This window comes from Delphinus delphis, chromosome 8, assembly GCF_949987515.2.
Source record: "Delphinus delphis chromosome 8, mDelDel1.2, whole genome shotgun sequence".
In the NCBI taxonomy this organism is placed as follows: Eukaryota; Metazoa; Chordata; class Mammalia; order Artiodactyla; family Delphinidae; genus Delphinus; species Delphinus delphis.
Genome location: NC_082690.1, coordinates 84,645,017 through 84,668,253, shown reverse-complemented (window position 1 = coordinate 84,668,253; position 23,237 = coordinate 84,645,017). Strand labels below are relative to the sequence as shown.

The 23,237-nt window shown below is 40.6% G+C and overlaps 1 long non-coding RNA gene across 1 annotated transcript in view; it reads left to right on the top strand.

The window, feature by feature from the left end:
* Nucleotides 1-10,938, top strand: part of LOC132429163 (uncharacterized) — an 88,042-nt gene extending 77,104 nt beyond the window's left edge. Inside the window, exon 3 of the long non-coding RNA XR_009520297.1 lies at nucleotides 10,703-10,938. This is a non-coding gene — a long non-coding RNA (uncharacterized lncRNA). The remainder of the gene's footprint in view (nucleotides 1-10,702) is intronic.
* Nucleotides 10,939-23,237: the final 12,299 nt, after the last annotated feature.

Sequence of the window (23,237 nt, the reverse complement as noted above, 5' to 3'; positions counted from 1 at the left end):
GGGACATATATATGCATTTTTATGGACTATATACCGAGGAGTGGAATTGCTGGGTCATAGCACATGCAGTTGTACAATTTTAGTAGATATTGTGAAATAGATTGCTAAATTTTGTCCACCAATTTACACTTCCACCAGCAGAGTATGAAAGTGCTAGTTGCTCCACATCCTCATCAACAAAATAAAATTTTAGCCATTATGAGGGTTTAAATGGGAAATAATTATGGTTTTAATTTACATTTCCTTGATGGTTAATGATATTTAGTACCTTTTATTACACTTATTGGCCAATTGGATATCGTCTTTCATTATGTCCCTATTCAAATCTTTAACTTATTTATTTATTTTTTAATTTGGGTTGTGTATTTTTTTTTCTCATTGATTTGTAGGGGTTCTCTATATATTGTGGATATTAGTTCTTTTTGGATATGTGTAGTGCATACCTTACTGGTGTCCTTTGATAAACTTAAGTTCTTAATTTTAAAGAAGTTAAGTTTATTAATCTTTTATAATAAGAGATTTTTGTATCCTGTATAAGGGATTATTTTGCTTACCCCAATGCTAAAAATGTAGTCTGTATTACTTTCTAGAAACTTTATTGTTTTTCCTTTTACATTTAGTTCTGTAATTCATATAGAATTGAATTGTGTGCATGTTTTGAGGTGGGATAAAGTTTCATTAAAAAATATAAATTATTAAAAATATTATCCTTTCCCCCATTGCATTCCAGTGGCACATTTTTCATAAATTGCATGGTCTTATATGAGTGGCCTGTTTCCTAGACCCTGTTTCATCAATATATTTGTCTGTCCTGTGCCAATACCACTGTTTTAATTACCCTATACTTTATAATAAATCTTAATATTTGGTAATGTAAATTCTTCAACTTTATTCTTTTTCATGTTTGTTTTGACTATTCTAAGTCTTTTACAGTTACATGTAAAATGAATGATCAATTTATTAGTTTTCATAGAAAAGCCAGCTAGGGTTTTTATTGCCTTGAACTTACATCAATTGGGAAGAACTGATATCCTTCCAGTACTTAGTCTTCCAGTACACGGATGTGGTATATCCCTCCATTTATGTCATTCTTAATTTCTCTTAGCAGTGTTTTGTAGTTTTCAGTGTACAGGTCTTGCACATTTTTGACTAGTTTTGTTCCTAGGTATCTGGTGTTTTTGATGCTAGATATTCTTAGGTAGCTTATGTTTTACTAATGTAAATGGTATTGTTTTAAAATTTCATTTTCCAATTGTTTAGTGTTAGTATCTACAAATACATTTTTAAATATGATTTTTAAGGGACTTCACTAAATTCACTTTTTAATCCTTAATTTATTTGTAGATTATTTTGAATATTTTAGGCATATACTCATAGCATTTGTGAACAATGGTGATATTTTTTCTTAAAATTAAAAACAATAAATTTATTTTCCTTGGGCCACAGTACAGTGTTTAATAGAAGTGATTGCAGACATCCTGATTTCATTCCCAATTTCAGTGGAAAAGCTTTCACTATTTTACCATTAATATATTTAATGCAGATTTTATAAAAAGATATTCTTTATTAGTTAAGGCAGTTCCTTTTATTCCTACGTTGTTAGGATTTTTAAACACCACAAATGGGCGTTGAATTTTATCAAATGCTTTTTTTCATATATTCAATGACTATATAACTTTCCTTATTTAGTTAGTTAATGAGGGTAAATTATATTGATGGACGTTCAAGTTTTAAACCAGCTTAGTATTAGTGTTATAAATTAAGTTGGTTGAGGCCTATTCTTTTTATATATCACTGGCTTTGATCTGCCAATATTTAATTTGATTTTGCCAAATTATTGCATCTATGTTTATAAGAGAGATTGGATTTATACTCTTCCTTTCTTGTAATACTTTTTCTTTATTGATAAGTTTTGGTATCAAGGCTGTACAGGCCTCATAAAATGTGTTCAGAAATGACTTCACTTTATTTGTTCTTTGGAATAATTTGTATAAGATTGGTGGTAGTTCATGAAATGTTTAAAGAATTTACTGATGAAGCCATTTGATCTTGAAGTTTTCTTTGTGGACAGGCTTTAATTATAGATTCACATTTTAATGGATATAGGACTATTTGAATTTTCTGTTTCTTCTTTTGTCAGTTTTGGTAAGTTAGTATTTTTTAAAGTATTTTTAAATATGAATTTGTCCATTTCATCTAAATTATCAAATTTATTGATCTAAAGTTATTTATATCATCTTATCTTTTTGATACCTGTGATATCTGTAGTGGTGTCCCTTTTTCATTTCTTATATTGATAATTTGTCCCCTCTTTTCTTTCTACAGTCTTACTGGGGTTTTTATGAATTTTGTTTGTTTTGTTTTATTTTCTCAAAGAACAAACTTTTGGCTTTATTGTATTTTCTACTATAGGGATTGACAAAATATGGCTCATGGGTCAAATCTAACCCATTACCTGTTTTTGTAAATATAGTTTTATTGTAACACAGCTATTTCCATTCATTTATGTATTGTCTATGCCTGTTTTTGGATTACAGTGGCAGAGTTGAGTAGTTGTGACATATCTTATGGCCCACAAAATTTAAAATACTTACCATTTGTCCCTTTATAGAAAAAATTTACTGACTTCTCCTCTATTATTTTTATGTCTATTTTATTGATTTTTGTCCTTATCTTCATTATTACTCTCATATCCTTTCTTTTAGTTTAATTTGCTGCTCTTTTTCAAGCTTGTTGAGATGGATCCTTAGATCATTCATTTTCATCCTTAGATTTTCATTTAACTATTGTATTTTCTCTAACTGCAAGTTAGGTATATCCCACAAGTTTTTATATGTCATATTTTTATTACTGTTCTATTGAAAATGTTTTCTTATTTTCCATTGTGATTTCTTATTTAACTTTATTAATTGATTTTCAGGCTTTTGGGGAGTTTTAAAATTGTGTTTTTGTTGTAGTCATTGTTATTGATTTTTAGATTAATTCCACTGTGGTCAGAGAATAGACTCTGATTTTAATTCTTTAAAATTTGTTCAGATTTGTTTTATGACCCAGTATATGCTTTATTTTGGTAACTTCTATATGTACCTAAAAATAATGTGTATTTGGGCTTCCCTGGTGGCGCAGTGGCTGAGAATCTGCATGCCAATGCAGGGGGACATGGGCTCGAGCCCTGGTCCGGGAAGATCCCACGTGCCGTGGAACAACTAAGCCCATGCGCCATGACTGCTGAGCCTGCTCTCTAGAGCCTGTGAGCCACAACTGCTGAAGGCTGTGTGCCTGGAGCCTGTGCTCCACAGCAGGAGAAGCTGCTGCAATGAGAGGCCCATGCACCGCAACGAAGAGTAGGCCCTGGTCACCTCAACTAGAGAAAGCCCGCATGCAGCAACGAAGACCCAACACAGCCGAAAATAAATAAATAAAATAAATAAATTTATTGAAAAAAAAACGAATAATGTGTATTCTACAGTCAGTGGGTCCTGTGTTAAGTTTTTAATCATGTTGTTCTAATTTTCTATAGATTATTTTCTGCTTCTTCTTTGAGCTATTGAGAGAGGTGTGTTAGAGCTGTGCATTGCAATTGGGAATTGGTTTATTACTCCTTTAGTTTTGTTAGTTTTTACTATATTTGAGTCTGTGTTATGAAATCTTTGTTGAATTGACCTTTTTATCTTTACTGAAAGTTTCTCTTTTATATGTAGTATTACTTCTTGCCTTAAAATCTGTTTTGTCTGTCATTAGTATATCGTTTTGTCTGTCATTAGTATATCTCTACCAGCCTTTTTTCTTGTTCATGTTTGTATGTTTTCCATCATTTTACTACCAACTTTTCTGTGTCCTTATATTTAAGGTGTGTCTATTATAAATAACGTGTGGTTGGGTTTTAAAAAAATCCATTCTGACAGTCTATGCCTATTATTTGGAGTAGTTTGTTATAATTCATGTAATTATTGCTAAGTTTTATTCAAATCCACTATACTGTTTGTTTTTTGTTTGTTTCATCTATTTTTTGGTCCTTTCACCTGACATATTGTCTTCTTTTGGATTTGAAAAGTATCTTTATTGTTTAGTTTTCCCTTTGTTAATTAAATATTCTTTTTCTAATATTTTTCTGATTATCCTAGAGGTTACATCATGCTTCCTTGACTTAAACTCAACCTTAAATTAGGATTGTTATCACTTACTAAAAAAAGAAAAGATCTTATAACACTATAACTGAATTTACCCTCCTATCTCTTTTGCTACTGTTCTGGGATATTTTAATTCCATATATATTTTAAATGCCACAAGATATTATTAATATTGTTTTAAGCAGTCATTATTAATTTAAATTTACCCATCTATCTACTCTTTCCATTGCTCTTTATTCTTTTCTGCATTACTATGCTTTCATTGAGGGTCATTTTCCGCCTATCTGAAGAGTGCCCTTCAGCATTTCCTAGTGTAGGTCTGTTTGGGATAAATTCTTTCAGTTTTTGTTAAAATGACTATTTATTTTGCTTTCATTTTTGACGGATGTTTTCTCTGGGTGTGGAATTCTAGCTCTGCAATCATTTACTTTAAGAATTTTAAAGGTGCCACTCTTTTGTCTTTTTTATTGTTTCCATTGAATAAGTCATCTTATTGTTGTTGCTTTGAAGGTAAAGTGTCTTTTATTTTTTTCCTGTATTTAAGATTGTCTTTGTCTTTGTTTTCAGCAGTTTTGTTATGTTTGGTTTTCTTTAATTTATCCAGCTTGTGTTCATAATGATTCTTGAATCTGTGGCTTCATTTCTTTCATTTTGGGGAAAATTTCTGCCAGTATTTCTTCAAATATTGCTTATTACCCATTATCTCTCTCTTTCCTACTTTTTAAAAAAGTAGTGTCCTATCTTTTGCTTATGTTTGTTTTGTATTTTAAAGTCTTATATCTGTTTGTGCTTCATTCTAAATATTTAGACTGATTTATCTTCCAGTTAATTAGTTCTCCCTTCTGTGACTAGTCTATTGTTTAACTGATCTATTGAATTCATAATACAATGATTGTATTTCATAGATTCCAATGCTCTGGTAAAATTATCAAATTTTTTAATCTGTTTTTTGAACATATTAGTGATAGCTTTTCAAGGTAACTTTTGATTTTTTTATAAATTCAAATTTACAGAAAACTTGTAGGAATAGCGGAAAGCATTACTGTATATCTTCTAACTAGATTCACCAATTTTTTACATTTTTGTCCTCATTTACTTTATCATCTTCCCCTCCATGCACATGTATTATCACCCCACCCACCCAACGCACACACGTTATTTCTTTCTGAACCATTTGGCAAGATGTTGCAGATGTCATCCTTCTTTATTCCTAAATTCTTCAGTTTGTATCTACTAAAAACAAGGAATTTCTCTTATACAACTAAAGTACAACTTCAAAATTAGAAAGTTTAATATTGATACAATACTGTTACCTGATCTACAGTCTAAATTACAATTTTATCAATTATTCCAATAATGTCCCTTCTAGCAACATCTTTTTCCCAGTCTAGTGTGTAATCTAGGATCATACATTGCATTTAGTTGTCATGTTTGTTTTGTCTCCTTTAATTGAAACAATTCTTCTTTATCTGTCTCTCATGATCTTGATATTTTTGAAGAGTACAGAACAATTACTTTGTAGAATGTTCTTTAATTTTGGTTTCTCTGGTGTTTCATCATGATTAGATTCAGATATTGCTTTGTTGGCAGAAATAACACAAAAGTGATACTGTGTCCTTCACAGTCCATCATATCAGGAGGCATTTGATGTTCATTTGCTTCATTATTAGTGATATTAACTTTGATAACTTGGATAAGGAGCTATCTTACCAGTATGAGCCAACATAAACGTACCATTATTAATTTGTAGTGAGTAAATAATTTGTGGGGAAATAGTTTGAGACAGTGCAAATAATCTGCTCCTCACCAAACCTGTACCCAGTATATTTTAGCATCTGTAAATGATTGTTGACTGAATCAATTATTACTATGATATTTGAATCAATTATTACTATGATATTTGCAAAATGATGATTTTCTAACTCCATTATCCTTTCTACATTTATTACTGAGCATACTTATGTAAGGGATAACTTTCCTTCACCCCCCTTTATTAATTTGGTAGATTTAATTCTTATTTAATTCAAAAGGTTATAATGCATTGATCTCATTTTGAAATTTGATGCTCAAATGTTTCAAATTGGCCGTTGGGAACTCACTCAAGCAGGCTCCATGAACTTTAAAAAATTTTTTTAATTAATTAATTAATTTTTGGCTGCGTTGGGTCTTTGTTGCTGCGTGCGGGCTTTCTCTAGCTGTGGTGAGCGGGGGCTACTCTTTGTTGCAGTGCGCGGGCTTCTCATGGCTGTAGCTTCTCTTGCTGTGGAGCACAGGCTCTAGGCGCGCGGGCTTCAGTAGTTGTGGCTCGTGGGCTTAGTTGCTCCACGGCATGTGGGATATTCCTGAACCAGGGCTCAAACCCATGAGCCCTGCATTGGCAGGTGGATTCTTAACTACTGCGCCACCAGGGAAGTCCCTCCCATGAACTTTTTTTTTTTTTTTTTTTTGCGGTACGTGGGCCTCTCACTGTTGTGGCCTCTCCCATTGCGAAGCACAGGCTCCGGACGCGCAGTCTCAGCGGCCATAGCTCACGGGCCCAGCCGCTCCGCGGCATGTGGGATCTTCCCGGACCGGGGCACGAACCCGCGTTTGCTGCATCGGCAGGCGGACTCTCAACCACTGCGCCACCAGGGAAGCCCCCTCCCATGAACTTTTAACATGCCCATAATTCTTTGAACATTTCTTTACTTTCTGGCACAGTAAGATATTCCAGGATCATCTTTTACTTTATCTGTCCCATCATTAGAATCAGTTGTTTTCTTTAAGGAGCCCTGGTTCCTTTTTGTGGAAATGGGTATTTACAAACTAAGATCTGGGCGCTAAGTGCGCTGATTTTCTACTGGAGTGCCATTATGTCTAGCCTCAGCTGGGCTAGGAAATCTCTATCTCTGCCTCTAATCGAGGAGTTCATATTGATGCTCCCAGATCTAATCTAATACCAGAAGGTTCATTTTAGTCTTTTTCCTTTCCATATTTGTACGTCCTTTTTCCAAATGACAAACTTAGTTCACATTATCCTCAGTATATTTACTCACTTGCCCAGGCTTAGATTCACAGAAAGTGTTTCAGAATTGCTAACCCTACCACTATAAAAAATCATACTGACTAACCAGTGTTTAATACTTGTTAAAAGATTTTTGTTTTCAAACTGTGGGTATATAATGAAAACTCTGTATTCAAAAGTAATTATTTTTCCCTTCAGTGTTATTCATTTGAATTATAGGCTTATTCATTTATATTCCATTTTTGGTTTCTTTCCCCTCCATCTCTGTTAATTTAGCTTCATCATCTTCATCATCATCATTATTTTATGTATGTAAAGCATTAACATGCTTCCAAAACTCAAAATTACACAGAAATCTATATTGAGAGGAGGGTCACTTCCCCTTTCTCACCCCCTGCACCTTAATGCACCCTTATTAGTTTCTGGCTCATTCTTCCTGAGTTTCTTTTTTTTTAAATACAAATAAATACATTTATATTATCTTATTTCCTCTTCTTTCTTACACAAACGTATCATACTATATATACCCTTTGGCACTTTGCTTTTATTGATTGACAGCAAATATATCCTGGAAATCACTCCATATCACATCTTCTATAGTTTTTATTTACAGTTGCATAATATACCATTGTGTGAATATACCATAGCTCATTCAACCAATCTCCTAAGTGTGTTTTTTCCCAGTATTTTTCAATCACAAATAGTGATGTACTTTGTTCGTATGTTTTTGTTTTGTTTTGTTTTGTTTGTTTGTACATTCTTGAAGGTGTATCTTCAAGGTAAATGCTTAGATGCAATTCAACAGGTAAACTCACTTGTGGTTTTGTTACATACTGTCAAATTCTCCTCCCATAAAGGTGGGGGGACATTCCCACCATCAATGTATAAAACTCTCTTTCCTCATGGCTATGTCAAGAGAATGTGCTATCAAGCTTTGTAATTTTTACCAAATATAATAATTGAGAAATGGTATCTCAGCATAGTTATAATTTGCAGTTATAATTTCCATTATAACTGAAGTTGTCCATCTTTTCATATGTTTAAAGGTCATTTAAAATCTTTATTTGTGAATTATCTGTCTGTGACTTTTGTTTATTTTTCTATTGGGTTTTTGATCTTTTTCCTCCTTCAGTTTTAGAGTTCTTTATGTGTTGGGCCTTTTATCTGTGATGTATATTATTCATAGTTATTTTTAAATCTGTGTGAGTCTGTGGGACTCTTTTTATTTTATTTTATTAAAAAAAAATTCCTCTGTTCTTCTTTCCTGGTTGGCCTGGTATTTTGAAACTCAGTCTGGGGTCTTTGCCCTCCTCCCTGGCAGCTCTAAAAGCTCATTTTTGGGTTCTCAGTGCAATGAGACTCCTGTTTCCTCCTGAGATTTTAGTCATGTACAGTTGCTTCTGCTGGTTTCTTTGTTTTCTCTGAGCATGTGCAGCTTGTGAGTCAGCAAAGTCCTTGAGGGGAATCTGCCCTATTAGGCTCACTTCTCTGCAGCTCACTTTCTCCAGGATGTTGGCCTTTCAGTTCTTGTCAACTCTTCCAACACAGCAAGACCACTGCAAGCTGTAGGTTGCTGTTACCTCTTCAGCCTTTATTCCCCATGTGGTGAATTGGCAAGTGCCCTGATGAGAGACAGCAGAGGCCAGTGTGTTACCCTGTCCCTGGGGGTACAGACTGTAGAGTCCTGCTGCTGTGATTTTTTTCCTCCAGTGATCAAACAGCTCTTCTTTTATGTTTCATCTAGCTCCTGTAGTTGTTCTCAGACAGAGAGGTTATTCCGATACCGGTTATTCCATCATAGCTGGTATTCCATTGCGGTCATCTTTCCACTTAGCACATTTCATTAAATTTGTATGGAAATGAGAGAACACAGTCAAATTGACAAAGCATTTTAAAATTGACAAGGAAATTGGCCTGCTCGTACACTGCTGTGGAGGGTATGAATTGGTACCACCTTTCTGGAGGGCATTAACTTATATCAAAATCCTTAACAACTCACTTACCCTTTGACCCAGCAATTCTGCTTCTAAGTATTTATCCTAAGAAGATGATCGTGGATGTGTGCGAAGGTTTATTTACAATGCCATTTAACAAACTTGGAATCAAAATTCTCAATATGCAGCAAAAGAATATTTGAGAAATTTTGGTGCTTCAATATAATGGAATATAACAGAATCCAGCACTGCAAGTGATATAAGAGAATATTTAAGCATATTTAGACACTCTCTCTATTTAACGTTAGAGAGTATTGTTAAGCACAGGAGATTACAAAACAACATGAGCAGTACGGTCCTATTTAAGAATGTGTACGTAGATACATAAATATAAGACTGGAATAATGCACACAGAAGTGTCAATAGCTGGTATTGTTGGGTTGTTGGGGTTTTTTTCCCCTTTGTGCATAATCTAAACATTTTCCATAGGACATTACTTTTGTTCTAAAAGAAAACTAATGCACTTAAAAGAAAAAAACCTTATAGTTGATAGGCCCAATTGATAATATTTTCTGGTAAACATTTTACTTTATACTGTTTACCCAAACTCTATGCCCTTGGTGATGTTACAGATTTTGTCAGAAACAGTACCCTCCTTGAAATACTTTGTGGAATAGAGCACCCCCATACAAATACACTTTAAATTCCTACTAGTCAAATTCAAACAAAGGCTTCACTTGCTTCTGTCAATGTGTGCCAAAGCCTTTTAAAATAAGGAGTCCTTTTAAAAAGTAAGGGACTTCCCTGGTGGCGCAGTGGTTAAGAATCCACCTGCCAGTGCAGGGGACATGGGTTTGATCCCTGGTCCAGGAAGATCCCACATGCCGCGGAGCAACCAAGCCTGTGTGTCACAACTACTGAGTCTGCACTCTAGAGCCCGCGAGCCACAGCTACTGAGCCCATGTGCCACAACTACTGAAGCTCACATGCCTAGAGCCTGTGCTCTGCAACAAGAGAAGCCACCGCAATGAGAAGCCTGCGCACCACAAGGAAGAGTAGCCCCCACTTGCCGCAGCTAGAGAAAGCCCGTGCTCAGCAACGAAGACCCAACGCAGCCAAAAATAAATAAATAAATAGGTTTGTGGCAAGGACCTGGATTATCAGGGAAGATTTATTTCCTAGCAGAAAAAAAAAAAATCTAATTTCCTTTTTTTAAAATTTAATTAATTTATTTTTGGCTGTGTTGGGTCTTGGTTGCTGCGCTTGGGCTTTCTCTAGTTGTGGCGAGCAGGGGCTGCTCTTCGTTGCGGTGCTCAGGCTTCTCATTGCGGTGGCTTCTCTTGCTGTGGAGCATGGGCTCTAGGCACGCGGGCTTCAGTAGTTGTGGCTCGTGGGCTCAGTAGTTGTGGCTCACGGGCTTAGTTGCTCTGTGGCATGTGGGATCTTCCCAGACCAGGGCTCGAACCCGTGTCCCATGCATTGGTGGGCAGATTCCTAACCACTGCGCCACCAGGGAAGTCCCCTCTAATTTCCTTTTGAAACCAATGGCCAAAATGTAATGCAATTGCTTTTGTAAAACTAAAATCAAGATTTCTGGAGACCATTCTTATCCCTTATTGCTTTTTTTCTTGAAGGTACTCTCCAAGGCAGCAATTACCAGCCACGACCTTTTGGGTTTTGAGGCTGCTTCCTAGGAATATCCGTTCCCTGGCTACATCATCAGAGAATCAGAGAGTTGAGGATTGCCACCAGCACCACGAGGCCTATGGGTACTTCTTGCTCATCCAGACGAGGTGGCAGAACAACGACCAGCACGGCCGTGGGAACAATGCTGTGTACTACAGCTACTTAGACACGATCATCAACCCGTACCCGATGAGGTAGGTGTGGGTTTTGCAGCCCCCATCCTCATGTCACCCCTCTGGCATGCTCTCTGGTGGGAGTTCATGCAGGGGATTCCTCTAGTGTTTCTGCTAGTACACCTCCTTTGTTGAGCCAGATTATTCTGGAGAACAGCAGGACCGATAGGTTAGTGAGGATAGTGTCCTGCTGCTTCTGCAGTTTCAGGTGTTTGTCTGTCTTGGTCCTTTGCACTAAATTGTCAGTAAATGTGCAAGCTTTGAGTCTCAATTAAACAACTACACAACAAGCTACATAATATTCAAACCCTGAAGTTTGAGCAGATAGTAACTTCAGCCCTCAAGGCCTTTTTGTGAGAAAAGCAGCTGCTTCCCCCACCAAGGGCGCATAAGGGGGAGGAGAGAGAGTAAAGATGTTTATGATAGCCTCTGAATGCCATGATGACACAGTTGCCATCGGAGGTGTGTTTGCAAGATTGGTTACTGTACGTTTGGTTAATATAATTGTCTGTGTGAGAGATTGAGCTGCACAGAGAGATCTGTGTAAATCCCAGCTCCACCTTGCATTAACTGTGCAGTGTGGATCAAATTATTTAACCTATCGCATCTTTTGTAAAAATAACTTGCATTTATTGAGAGCTCTCTCTTTGTTTGGCACTGTAAAGCCTTTACACAGCCTTTCTTGTTCAATCCTAAAACAACTTGATGACAGAGTAGCAGATTGTTGGTCCACTGCCCAAACCTCCTTGCCTGTAACTTTCAGGGCACACTGGTCTGACCATCCGCTGTCAGCACCAGCATTTCTTTGCCTAAGGACTTTCTCTGGCCACCAGAGCCCCTTTGGCCGGGCAGGCCAGAAGTGCAAGGAATCAATGTTCCCCAAAAGCAACCTTCAGTCACTGGCTGATGGGAGTTAGTGTATGAATACCCCAGCTTCCTTACCTCTTGGATGAGATAACTCTGAGCTGCACACTGTAATACAGGCTCCCAGCCTTCCCTAGTGGGATCAGGCTCCAGGTCCCAGAGTGGTAGCTTTCAAAAATGGAGATAAAATTTACATAACACAAAACCTACTATTTTAACCATTTTAAGTGTACAATTCGGTGGCTTTTAGTATATTCGCAATGTTGTGTAGCCCTCACCACTACCTAATTCCAGAACATTTCCATCACCCCCCAAAAGAAGCCCCCTACCTGTTAATAGTCACTCAGTTCCCCTCTCCTCCCATCCTCTGGCAACCTTTCTGTCGCTATAGATGTGTCAATTCTGGACATTTCGTATAAATGGAATCATAGTATGTATAATCCTTTGTGTCTGGCTTCTTTCACTCAGCATGATGTTTTCAGGGTTGGTCCACGTTGCAGCTTGTGTTTTTCTTATGGCCAAATACTATTCTGTTGTATGGATAAGCCATATTTTGTTTACTCATTTGTCATTTGATGGACATTTTGGCTGTTCCCACTTTTTGGCTATTATGAATAATGCTGCTATGAATATTTGTATACAAGTTTTTGTGTGGACATGTTTTCAGTTCTTTTGGGTATGTACCTAGAATGGAATTGCTTGAGTCATATGGTAACTTTATATTTAACTTTTTGAGTAACCATCAACAGTAACCATCACTGTTTTCCACAGTGACTGTGCCATTTATATTCCCACCAGCCGTGTCTGAGGATTTCAGTTTCTCCACAACTTGTAATTATTTATCTGTTTGCTTATAGTCATCCTGGTGTGTATGAAGTGGTATCTCATTTTGATTTTCATTTGCATTTCCCTGATAACTAATGATGTTGAGCATCTTTTCACATGCTTATTGGTCTTTGGTACATCTTCTTTGGAAACATACCTATTCAAATCCTTTCTCCATTTTTCAACTGGGTTATTTGTATTTTTATTGTTAGGTTGTAAGAGTTCTTTATATATTCTGGATACTAGACCCTTATCATAGAATATGATTTACAAATACTTTCCCCTGGAGATCCAGATGGTGGAGTAGAGGGAGGTGGAGCTCACTCCCTCCCACAAGTAAATCAAAAATACGTCTACATGTGGAACAATTCTCACAGAATACCTGCTGAAAGCTGGCAGAAGATTTCATACAAGCAAAGGTGCAAGAAAAGATCCTCACGTCACTGGGTAGGATGAAGGGAAAAGGGAGAAGAAGACAAATACTTTCTCCCATTCTGTAGGTTTTTTCACTTTCTTGCTAGTGTCCTTTGACACACACAAGCTTTTAGTTTTGATGACAGTGGTAACTTTTTGAATAGCAAATGCTTTATTGGCTACTTTCCCTTCCTGTCCCTTCCTCATTTCTGCAGGAGCACTTCACCTAAAAGAACTACCTTATAGTTCTCACATTGCATATTTACTATGTGAGGGAAATTAAATTTTTTTTTCTTCGAAAGGATATGTTTTCACTTGAAGAGTGCCTCATTCTCTTGGATGCTATGTGGTTCTGAATTGTCACACTAATTTTACTTTTTGTGCACCTGTCAGTGATTCCTCTAGAAGTAGCTTGTACTTGCTTACTTATGAATAATAAACCGTCTTTTTCAGCACTCATGATAGCTTTTAGGAGAATGTGTGCTTTATACTTTGAAATCCACAGCAGGAGGTAAAAACAGTATTTGAGGCTATTTGTAATTTCACATCATTTGTCATAGGGAAACTTGACAATGAATTTTCCCAGTTCGCTCCAGGGCTACTTACTCTTTTCTAAGGAAGGATCAGCCTTGTAATTTCTTTGGATTGACTCTCAGTTGTATTGCAGTTGAGACCTAGTGGTGTGTCTTAGTTTGGGCTGCTATAATAGAATTTTAAACTGTAAACTGTAAACTACTGTAAATTGGTGGTTTAAACAATAGAAATTTACTTCTCACCATTCTGGAAGCTGGGAAGCCCAGATCAGGGTACCAGCATGGTTGAGTTCTGGGGAGGGCCCTCTTCTTGGTTTGCAGACAGCTGCCTTCTTGCTGTATCCTCACATGGCCGAGGGAAGAGAGATCGAGCCACCCTCATGACCTCTTCTAAATCTGATTACCTCCCAAAGACTCTACCTCCTAATACCATTCCATCAAAGGGTAGGGTTTCAATATATGATCTGGGGGGAACACAGACATGTGTGCAGTCCACAACATGGCTTTTGTGACTTTTGAAGTCTTCCATTTGTAAATGGGGCTTCTAGAAAGACAATGTGCAGTTAATGATTGAGTCCTTTATCCAATGGAGGTTGTGTCTGTGTGGTCTCAGTTTGTTGTAAACCGTTGCATCCAAGGTCTGCTTCTGCCAGTTTTGGGGGTAGGGATGGGGGTTGGCAGCATGTAAGGAAGAATTTCTGCCAGAATAGTGTCCTGTTTCATGTAGAAGCCTCCAGGTATTACACATTGACTCCAAAACTGTGAAAATACCCTAACTATTGTGGTCAGGGACTTCCTGATCATGACAAAAAAATGAGTTTACCTTTATACGTTTTCTAAGAGATCTGAGGATTGTTTAATAGGTTGCTCACTGACTGTCAAAAGGCAAGCCAGCAGCATATAGAGGTGTGAGGACACTGAGAAGACCAGCCAGGGAGAGGCAGCCTCATTTCACCAGTGTGAGCCAATGTGAGGAAGGCAGCTGGTCAGGTGGAAGCAATGCATCCCAGCCTGGCTTGCACACTCGCCTCCTTCCACTTGGCTTTCTAAGGATAGGTGGCACTGTACAGGTGCCGAACACCATGGGATAATCAATGAGCAACATCCTTGTCTAGAAGATTCCCTCTTTGGGGCGGGGGGGGCGTTTCTCTGGTCGAGGGAACCAGGGAGTAATGGAGGGCGTGGCAGGGGAGGGAGAGAAAGACAGCAGAAGAGGCCACGGACTGCCCAAAGTTCCCATCACTTTGACACGCGGAAGGGGTTAAGTCATTCTCGAACAGTTTATCGCTCATCAATTGTAATTAAATATGTTTATATTAAATTATGTTCTGTAATTAATGTAAAATCCTTTAGCCTATGCTGTTATTAGAACCAGATGCTGAAGTACCAACAATATTTCAACATGACTGTGCTGCCTCGCCAGCTGTCTAACTGTAATTACTTTAATCTCAGCTTGTTATCTAATTATCACCTTTGTAAAGGGAAAAGTACTCTCTAATGCTTACTGATTGTTTCAGATGATGATGAAGAGCGGGGAACAGCTGTCAGAGATCGTGGGCCCTGCTTATCACAAAGAAGGAACTTATCCTGAGATCTGTTCTGGGCCAAACTGCTGAAAAAAGATGTCCCAGGCAGGAACTGGGGACTAGTCAGTAAGGGGAGACAGTTGGTGTGATAGTTAAGGGTCTGGCCCCTGTGGATAAACTGTCAGGTGACATCTGCCTCCTCCAGTGATGGCTGGGGGACAAGTTACTTAGTCTGTTTAAGACTTAGTTGCCTCGTCTGTAACATGGTGACAGTAATAATACTAAAATCTACCTCGAGGATTCCTGGGGAGATTAAATGAGATAAAACATATGAAGCCATAGCAGTGCCTGACAAAATGTCCATACTTAGTAAATGTTAACTATTTTTTCTTTTTGAAAAAAATCAATGTTGGTTTTCCACATTTCCATCTAAGCCAAATCTGAAACAACTGAAATGGGCATCTAAATGCCAGCGGCTTGGCACTACCAGTTTGTTTTCCAAATTATCTTTAAGTCTGTCCTTTGGGGATTGAAATTCACCTTTGCATTGCTTATTCAAAAATGGTTCACCCAACCAGTATAGATAAGTATTGTCAGGAAAATCTCTTGAGGGGGAATAAACCATTTTGGAGTATTCTTCAGTACTTTATGCATGTACTTTCATGTCAACAGTTGATGTGGTAACTGTAGTTCATTCCAAAATAATCATTAAAGCAGATTCTCTTAGGATGTTTACTGAGCTTCTAATATCCTCCAAGCTTTACCTCTCAGGGCTGCACTCCCATCAGAGGGGAGCTGGCAGCCTCTCTCTGCTGTGGAATAGCACGTCCATCTCCCCAGTTAGACTGTGAGCCCCTTGAGGGCAGGAGAGGGCCTTCCTCATTCTTTTGTATCCTGAGAAGATTGCCCCGCCTGGCATGTATTTTGTCCTCCCTCAATACATATTCCTGAAAGAACTGAACAAAATAACGCATCCTCAGACCATCCTGATCCCCCAGGGTTTTTCCTTTCCCAATGGCACGAAGAAGCACTACCTCTCGGAGCCGTGGGGCAGGTCTCAGTCCCCCATGACTGTTCCTGCATCCTCGTTCCAGGAAAACAAAAGGCAGGCCTGCAGGGAGACTGGTCAGAGCGCTCAGCTGGGGCTGACCGTCATGGTGACGTGTCAGCTCTGTGTGGTTTAGCAGTGAGAGGGGCAGGAGGGCTGAGCTGGCGCATCCTGAGGCATTCCCCCTGAGGAGGGCAGGGCAGTGGGCCTTTAATGTCAGGGATGCCCGGGTGCAAAGAGGGCTGCTTCGCGAGACGGGCTCCCGCTGTTCATCAAAAGAACAGAATTGTCCCGAACTCCCCATAAACTCCGTTCAGTAGAAGGCACACACCCAGCTCTGGAGTTACTCTTTGTTACAGTATATTTGGCTATTGAAGGAAATATCCTAAAGTGAGAGAAATAACTGAGCAGCAGAGACCTTAAATCTCTGCCTGAGCCTCATGTCCCATCACTCCTCTCATGGTCCCTTTCTCTCCTGCGGTGGTAAACCTGGTTCCTCGCCAGCAGCGTGTTGACACCGTGCCTTCGGTTCGGCTATTGCCTCTACCTGGAATGCCCCTGCTCCTGTTCTTCAACAGTCCAACCCTCCCAGCTACCCTCAGAAATAGGATGTGTGCCCATTCTCTGTATCCCCATAGCATCCTGGCTTTTCTCTATCAGAGGTCCACACACTTTTCAGTAAATGGCCAGATATGAAATATCTTTGGCTTGGTGGGCCGTGGGTCTCCGTAGCAACTACGAGGCTCTGCTGTTGTGGTAGGAAAGCAGCCATAGACGACATGTAAATGAACGCGTGTCTGCGCTCCAAGAAACCTTTATCGTCTCTCCCTGCTTCTTTCACTTCTCCGTGCTCTTGTCCTTTTACAGGTCAAGTCACTCTTGTCGCTGCTTCGTCATGGATTGTTAAGGCATCGTTACTGAGTTTTTCCTGTTGTGATGACGTGTCACCCTGATCTGAACTCCTCAAGCTATGAACTGTAATGTCTTAGCCTTGGTTTCCCCACAACGCAGAGCTGAGATAAGCTCTTGCATACACGTAGTCTGTTGTATTAGAAATGGATCCCAAGGAGGTAGAGTGGGACCTAGGAGGAGTGAACTAGAAGGAAGGCCAACCCAACGTTACTGAGCTGATCAGCAGTGTGGGCAACAGCAGCTGTATTCCACTGAGATCCCGAGGAGCTGTGTAGAATGGGCCTCAGAATTCTCTGCCCACAGGACAGAAATAGGAGCATTTATCCACTGGCTCCATCCCTCACTGGTCAAGGTTTGCCCCATGGGGTGTTAGGTCCCTCCCTCTTCCAAGTGTGTGCATGCGTCAGAATCATTGAGCAGATTTCTGCAACCTTAGGGCAGAAAGTGAGAGACTCTCCACACTGTCCAGGCAAGGCGCTGCCAGGTCACACCTGAGCACCAGCGTGGCCGGTTGCTGTAGCGATGGCTGGAATACAAAATGGGGCACCAGAGGAGGTGAGGCAGCCTGGTAGAGGCGTCCAGTACGTATACTGTACATTTTCCTTTGCCCAGTGCAGTAAGTTGTATATGCTGAGAAGCAGTGGTTAAGAGGGCAGCTCTTGGTACCAGACTGCCCAGGTTTTGATCCTGGTTCTACTCCTTACTGATTGCGTAATCTCAGGCAACCTGCTTAGGCCTCTGTTCTTCATTCTCTCCTCTCTGGAGTGGGGATACTACTACTTACCGCAAAGGCTGCCGTGAGGTACAAAGTGCTTAGAAAAGGGCCCACGTTACATGCTCAGCCAGTGTTTGCTACTGATAGGTACTTAGTAAATACTAGAGGATTTTTAACAGTGGGCTTTTTTAAGTCAATGCTTCTGTCTTTGTTTATTTCTTAATGTTTTAATAAATATATTTAATAAAGTACTCCTTTCCAAAGGAGTATTGAAATACCAAAATACCTCAAAAAATAAAAAGCATTAAATAAATCTTTTTCACTAGAAATAGAAAATAAGAAAGAAAAAGACACAAAACATCAACCTAATTCTACGACTGAGTATAACCTTAACCTCTGAGCTTCCTGGCACCCAAGAAAACAAGGGGAGCCAGATGAGCTGCATAGTTCTCATTATCTGATAAAAGAAAACATTATTTCTTCCAGAAGAACAAACTTTTTTCTCTCAAATTAAATTCTAAAGGGAATTTACAGGAATTTACTAAGGAGGCTTGAGCAACAAAACCAAAAGGATGTAAATAGCCTGGAAGAGAGACTTCATCTGTTGTGAGCCTTACTAGTGCTTGCCATATGTGGGTACTCAATGAATGAATGAAAAATGGGAATGAAAAATGGGCATATTTTCCTAAGAGCTGGCGTCCTGCCTCTGATGACAGGTGTAAAAGCGTGACTCTAATGGCAAGGTTTGGAGCCAGCGTGGAGGTCAGAGGTGAGTGGGTCGGCCCCTGGGGGTGTGTTTGGGGAACTGGGGAGCAGGCGGTAGGTCTGTCAGCTGCCTGCTTGCTCAGGCTGCTGGCCTGACCCTGCCGGCCTCTACTGCTTCCACTTTCCAGATCTCCTTCCTTGGTCCCCTATCTCAGGCTTACTGGGCAGACTCTTTCTGCATCTTCTCCAACGGGCAGGTGAAGACCGCCTTGCTGTGACCCTCCCAGCACGATGTTTGCCCTGCTGGGGTGGCCCTGGGCTGTCCCAGTCAGTCAGGCACCTCAGGGGCCTCTGCCTTTATTTCTCCTGCTGAGTTGCATCTCCGAGACCCCATACAGGCCACCTGCCCTCTTGAGTACATTTGCGTCTCAGGGTCTCTGTTAACATACAGTTTCTCCGTCAGTCTGAAGGCCTCAGTTAAAATATTATGATCTACCTCCTTGAGCCCATGGAAATCTCATTATAAATAGAGTAATCTCATTTGCGGGTGTGTTCTATCACGCACAGGCTTGGAAATGTATGGATTCAGTATGCCTGGGAAGTCGGGCTGTCAGATAAATACATTGTGTGAAAATTGGGGCTGGAGGTCACCAGTCTCCTGATACGCAAATCTGCCTCTGAAAATCTCATTTCATTCAGACTATCAGTTAGATTAGAAATACCCTAATTATCCCACCGAAGTTAAATTACTTTATGTTAGGGTGATATAATGAACAACCATAAAGAGGATATATATAGCCAGTCATCTTGTTAGTCACAGCAAGACCAGATCATACACTAAACGGACCTTGTTGACTATTGTAGCTAGTCCCTGTCTCACAAAAATAGGGTGAGGGAAAGAGGAAAATGAGAGAAGTTACCGGTTGTTCTTGTGGTGAGGGTTCCTGCTGCATTCCTCCACTGAGTTGCTAGAAGTTTCTCTGCAAAGGCACTGCCTCTGGTCATTAGGAGTGAGAGAGCTATGAAGGATCCACTGTGCTCTTGACTTATTAACCCCCATGGCACTGTGAGGCCTCATGACTTACAAGATAGGACCAGGTGTCCACTACCCTTCCCTTTACTCCAGAATCCTTCCCAGCACCTGCCAAGTCATATGGCTCTGTTGCTAGGGTACACTTGTCCTCCCAGAAGGACTCACCTCTACCAGTTGCACTTGTTAAAGTAAATAACGCTAGCTGCTCTGTCAAATGGAGGTCAGTGTGTGTGTGTGTGTGTGTGTGTGTGTGTGATGTTCTGTTCATGCAGTTACTCAAGAACCCACCTTGTAGATCAGATTTCTCAATAGCGGGATTATTGACATTTTGGGGCTGGTAATTCTTTGTTCTGGAGGACTGGCCTGTGCATTGTAGGGTGTTTAGCTGCATCTCTGGCTAAACAGTGAGATGCCAGTTAGACATCCTCCCAGGGTGACAACCAAAAGTGCCTCTACACGTTGCCAAATGTCCTCAGGGGAGGGGGACAAAATTGCCCCGGTGGAGAATCACTAAATAGACAGTGAGTGAAGGTTAAGTTTTTAAATTATTACCATTTTAAAGAGCATACACTTGAACTTCTCTCTTAGGCAGAGGATATATACGTATAGTTGGGAAGAGATCACCATGTGTGTGCTGATAACCCGTCACTGGACTTGGTACCTTCGTGCTGGTTATTGTCAGCGTTGTTGTCTGTGTCAATGGGTAGTTTCACAGAGAGATGAAGGAATGTGACAACATCACACCTTAAAATTGTGCTACTAGGTGATTCTGTAGGGGAAAGAGTTTGGGGGTTGCACACTGTGGTCCTGAATTCCTGAGTTGGCTGTGCCGTTGCCCTTGTGATTGTGGGGGACTCAGGTCACTGCCAGCATAGGTGAGACTCTGAGCACCTACTTTCCTTGATGGGAAACTCCACCCCGCCATCCCTTCTAATATGGCCACCATTTTGCAGCCAGAGAGACGTTTTCTAATGGCCCTCATCCCAGTTACAACTTTTCCATGGCATCCAATTTGCATTTCAAATAAAGACAAAACTCCTCTGCATGTCCTGAAAAGCCCTGCAGGGTCTCCCCTTTTTCAGGCTCCTTTGGTGCCTTGTTGCCCTCGCTCACCAAGCTTGGTGTATATTAGCCTTTTTTTCCAGTTCTCGTCAAGCCCCTGACCTCATTGGGCTTTGCCTGTGCTGTGCCCTCTGCCTTGAGGGTTTCCCTTCTCTCTTCTCTCGGCTCTTTCTGACCTGTTAGTTCTCAGCTGAAAGGTCACTTTCTCAGGGATGTCTTCCGGATGCCCTGACCAGGTCTAATTCCCCTCTCCTGGGCTCTCTCTTGGGACCGCCCACAGTATCACATTGTCAGTGTTGCAGTTTTACATTCGTTGGAACAACTATTTGAAAGTGTCCTGTCTCTGTCATTTGTAATCACCACGAGAGCCATGACTCATAGTTGTATCCCAGGGCCTGGCATAGTGCCTGGCACGTAGTAGGTGCCAATACCTTTTTCTTGCGTGAATGAATTAGAGATTTGGGCTGTCTGGAAATATTAGTCAATCAGGCCTGACACTGAAATGCAACCCGTTTGATTCACTGTAGAGCTGCTGACAATTAGGAAATACGATTCCTACATTAAGCTCAAGGGGTACCGCCAGGAAAGCTAAGGTGGTTGGTGAAAATGGTGCGGCATTCGGCATAGCTTTGTCAGCCTGACTTAGTCATTTCTACTGGAAATCTCATTAGAGCTCAGAAACCCCATAGACTTCCAAAGCCTTTCACTTAAAATGTGTGTACCTGGGCAATCCATAGCCAGCTAGCAACCCCTAGGAGCCTGACTGTGTAGAAAGCACAGTTTGTGGGTAAATAGCCTGGGTAGGGGGAGGGATAGACTACTAATCACGTAGCAGTGACTCCAATACTCTCAGTTCACTAATTCCCTTCCCAGGTTAAGGGATGGGGAGAGTAGTCTGTGTCTAGATGTCGAAGTCAGTCGGAGGAAGGTTCGGCAGCCCCACCAGAGCCTCAGTCTCTTATGATTCACAGCATGCGGCCACCTCTTAGCTCTGAACAGAGTGAGGTATGAAGTCATTTGCAAAGCAGTGTCTATGAAATTCCGTTACACGGTGCTTTTCAGTTTAAGGGGAAAGACCTTTGCGGAAACTAATTTGCAGTTGCTTTAATCATGCAGCTCAGAGATGGCGCCCTTTCCCCATCACTGCAGCTAAAAGGGCTCACACAGGTTTGCAGATTTGGTGACCCTTTCCCCACCCCACCTCAGCTCCTGGATTCCATCTGTGGTTGTTGTACGTCCCTTAAGTTTTGCAATTTTTGAGACCAAAAGGAAGCCATTGTACTTAGTCTTCCTGGTGAATGTAAATATTTTGGGATCAGAACCCATTTGAAAACACTGAGAGTCAAATCAAAGCAAATGGGATGTGCGCTAGGAAGGGGATCATCCCGGGGTTGTTTCCTCTCTCCTGCCTCCCAGAGGACTGCGTTTTGGGTTTCTTTGGTCCCTTATTCACTCACAGCCCTGGGGTTGTTCAAGACCGGGAGAAGGGCAGCCAGGAGTTATAGAAAGTGAAAAGCACCTAATAGGAGTCAGGAACTCTGGGTCCAGTCTCAGCTTTGCTGTTTAACAGATTTAGTGCCTTGGGAAATTCGTTTAACCTTTCTGGGTATCTCATTTATCAAATGAAGATAATTATACTTACCCTGAAGATCATATGAGGTTTGGGGGGAAGATCGGGTGACACCAAACATAAGCATGTGGGTCTGCTCATGGGGAGTTGGTGATACTGATTTATTCCAGGTTACTTACTGAAGAGTGGTTGCCTCAGTCAGAAGACCTCCTTGCTGACCAGAACCTCTCCAAGGTAAATTTAACAGCTGCTTTAAATCCCTTCAGGCTGAACCTTTATGGCCCCTGGAATCTCCTAGGGAAAATAGGAAGATTCCGGAAAGAATCAGGCACTAACTAACCCATTTTCAGTCATCAGCACTTAGCACAGACTTGTTTATCAGATAGGCATTGGCTTCTTGGGGAGAAGAATAAAGAGACTGGGATGTGGAGACAGGTGGGTGTTACAGGTGGGAAGTTTTAGGGGTTTTGGGGTCACGTGGGGTGGCTGTGAATGTCTTTACAACACAGCATTCTGATACTGTGCTCAACCCAGGCTTGGATAAGATAGGGTATAAGGGTGACAGGGAACACATCAGGTACTGGCTTATTTCAATTGTTAGTGAATATTAGTCATTCTTTTTGGCTGTTAGCAACTGAACACATTTCCTATAACTGCAGAAAACTCCTCACTCCCAACACACACATTTAGAAGCTGAAAATGCCAGGTACTTAATCTCCCAGCCTCCTTTGCGCCTAAGATGCTGGCATAGGACCCAGGCTTTGTCAATGCACCTGCCTCAGGCTGTGGATCAGCAGCTACCGATGTGTTGATGTAGAGACTGCAGAATCCATTCTGGCCAAGATGGAGGACCAACGAGAGCTACATCCCGCTTGAGGTGGCAACCATGACAGTGACCCTGTGTCAGCGTCCAGAGTGTGTCTGGGGATAGTGGCCATGGCAGAGTTTTCTTCGGGGACTCGTTCTGGGATGTGCTTTCAGGTGTTGTTCCTGGCAACATAAGCTTTAGATCCGTTCTCCAGTCCTTCTCGAGCTCTGTGGGCTCTCCAAAATCCTTTCAGTAAATCCCTTTTCTTCCTAAATTCACCAGACTTCATTTCTGT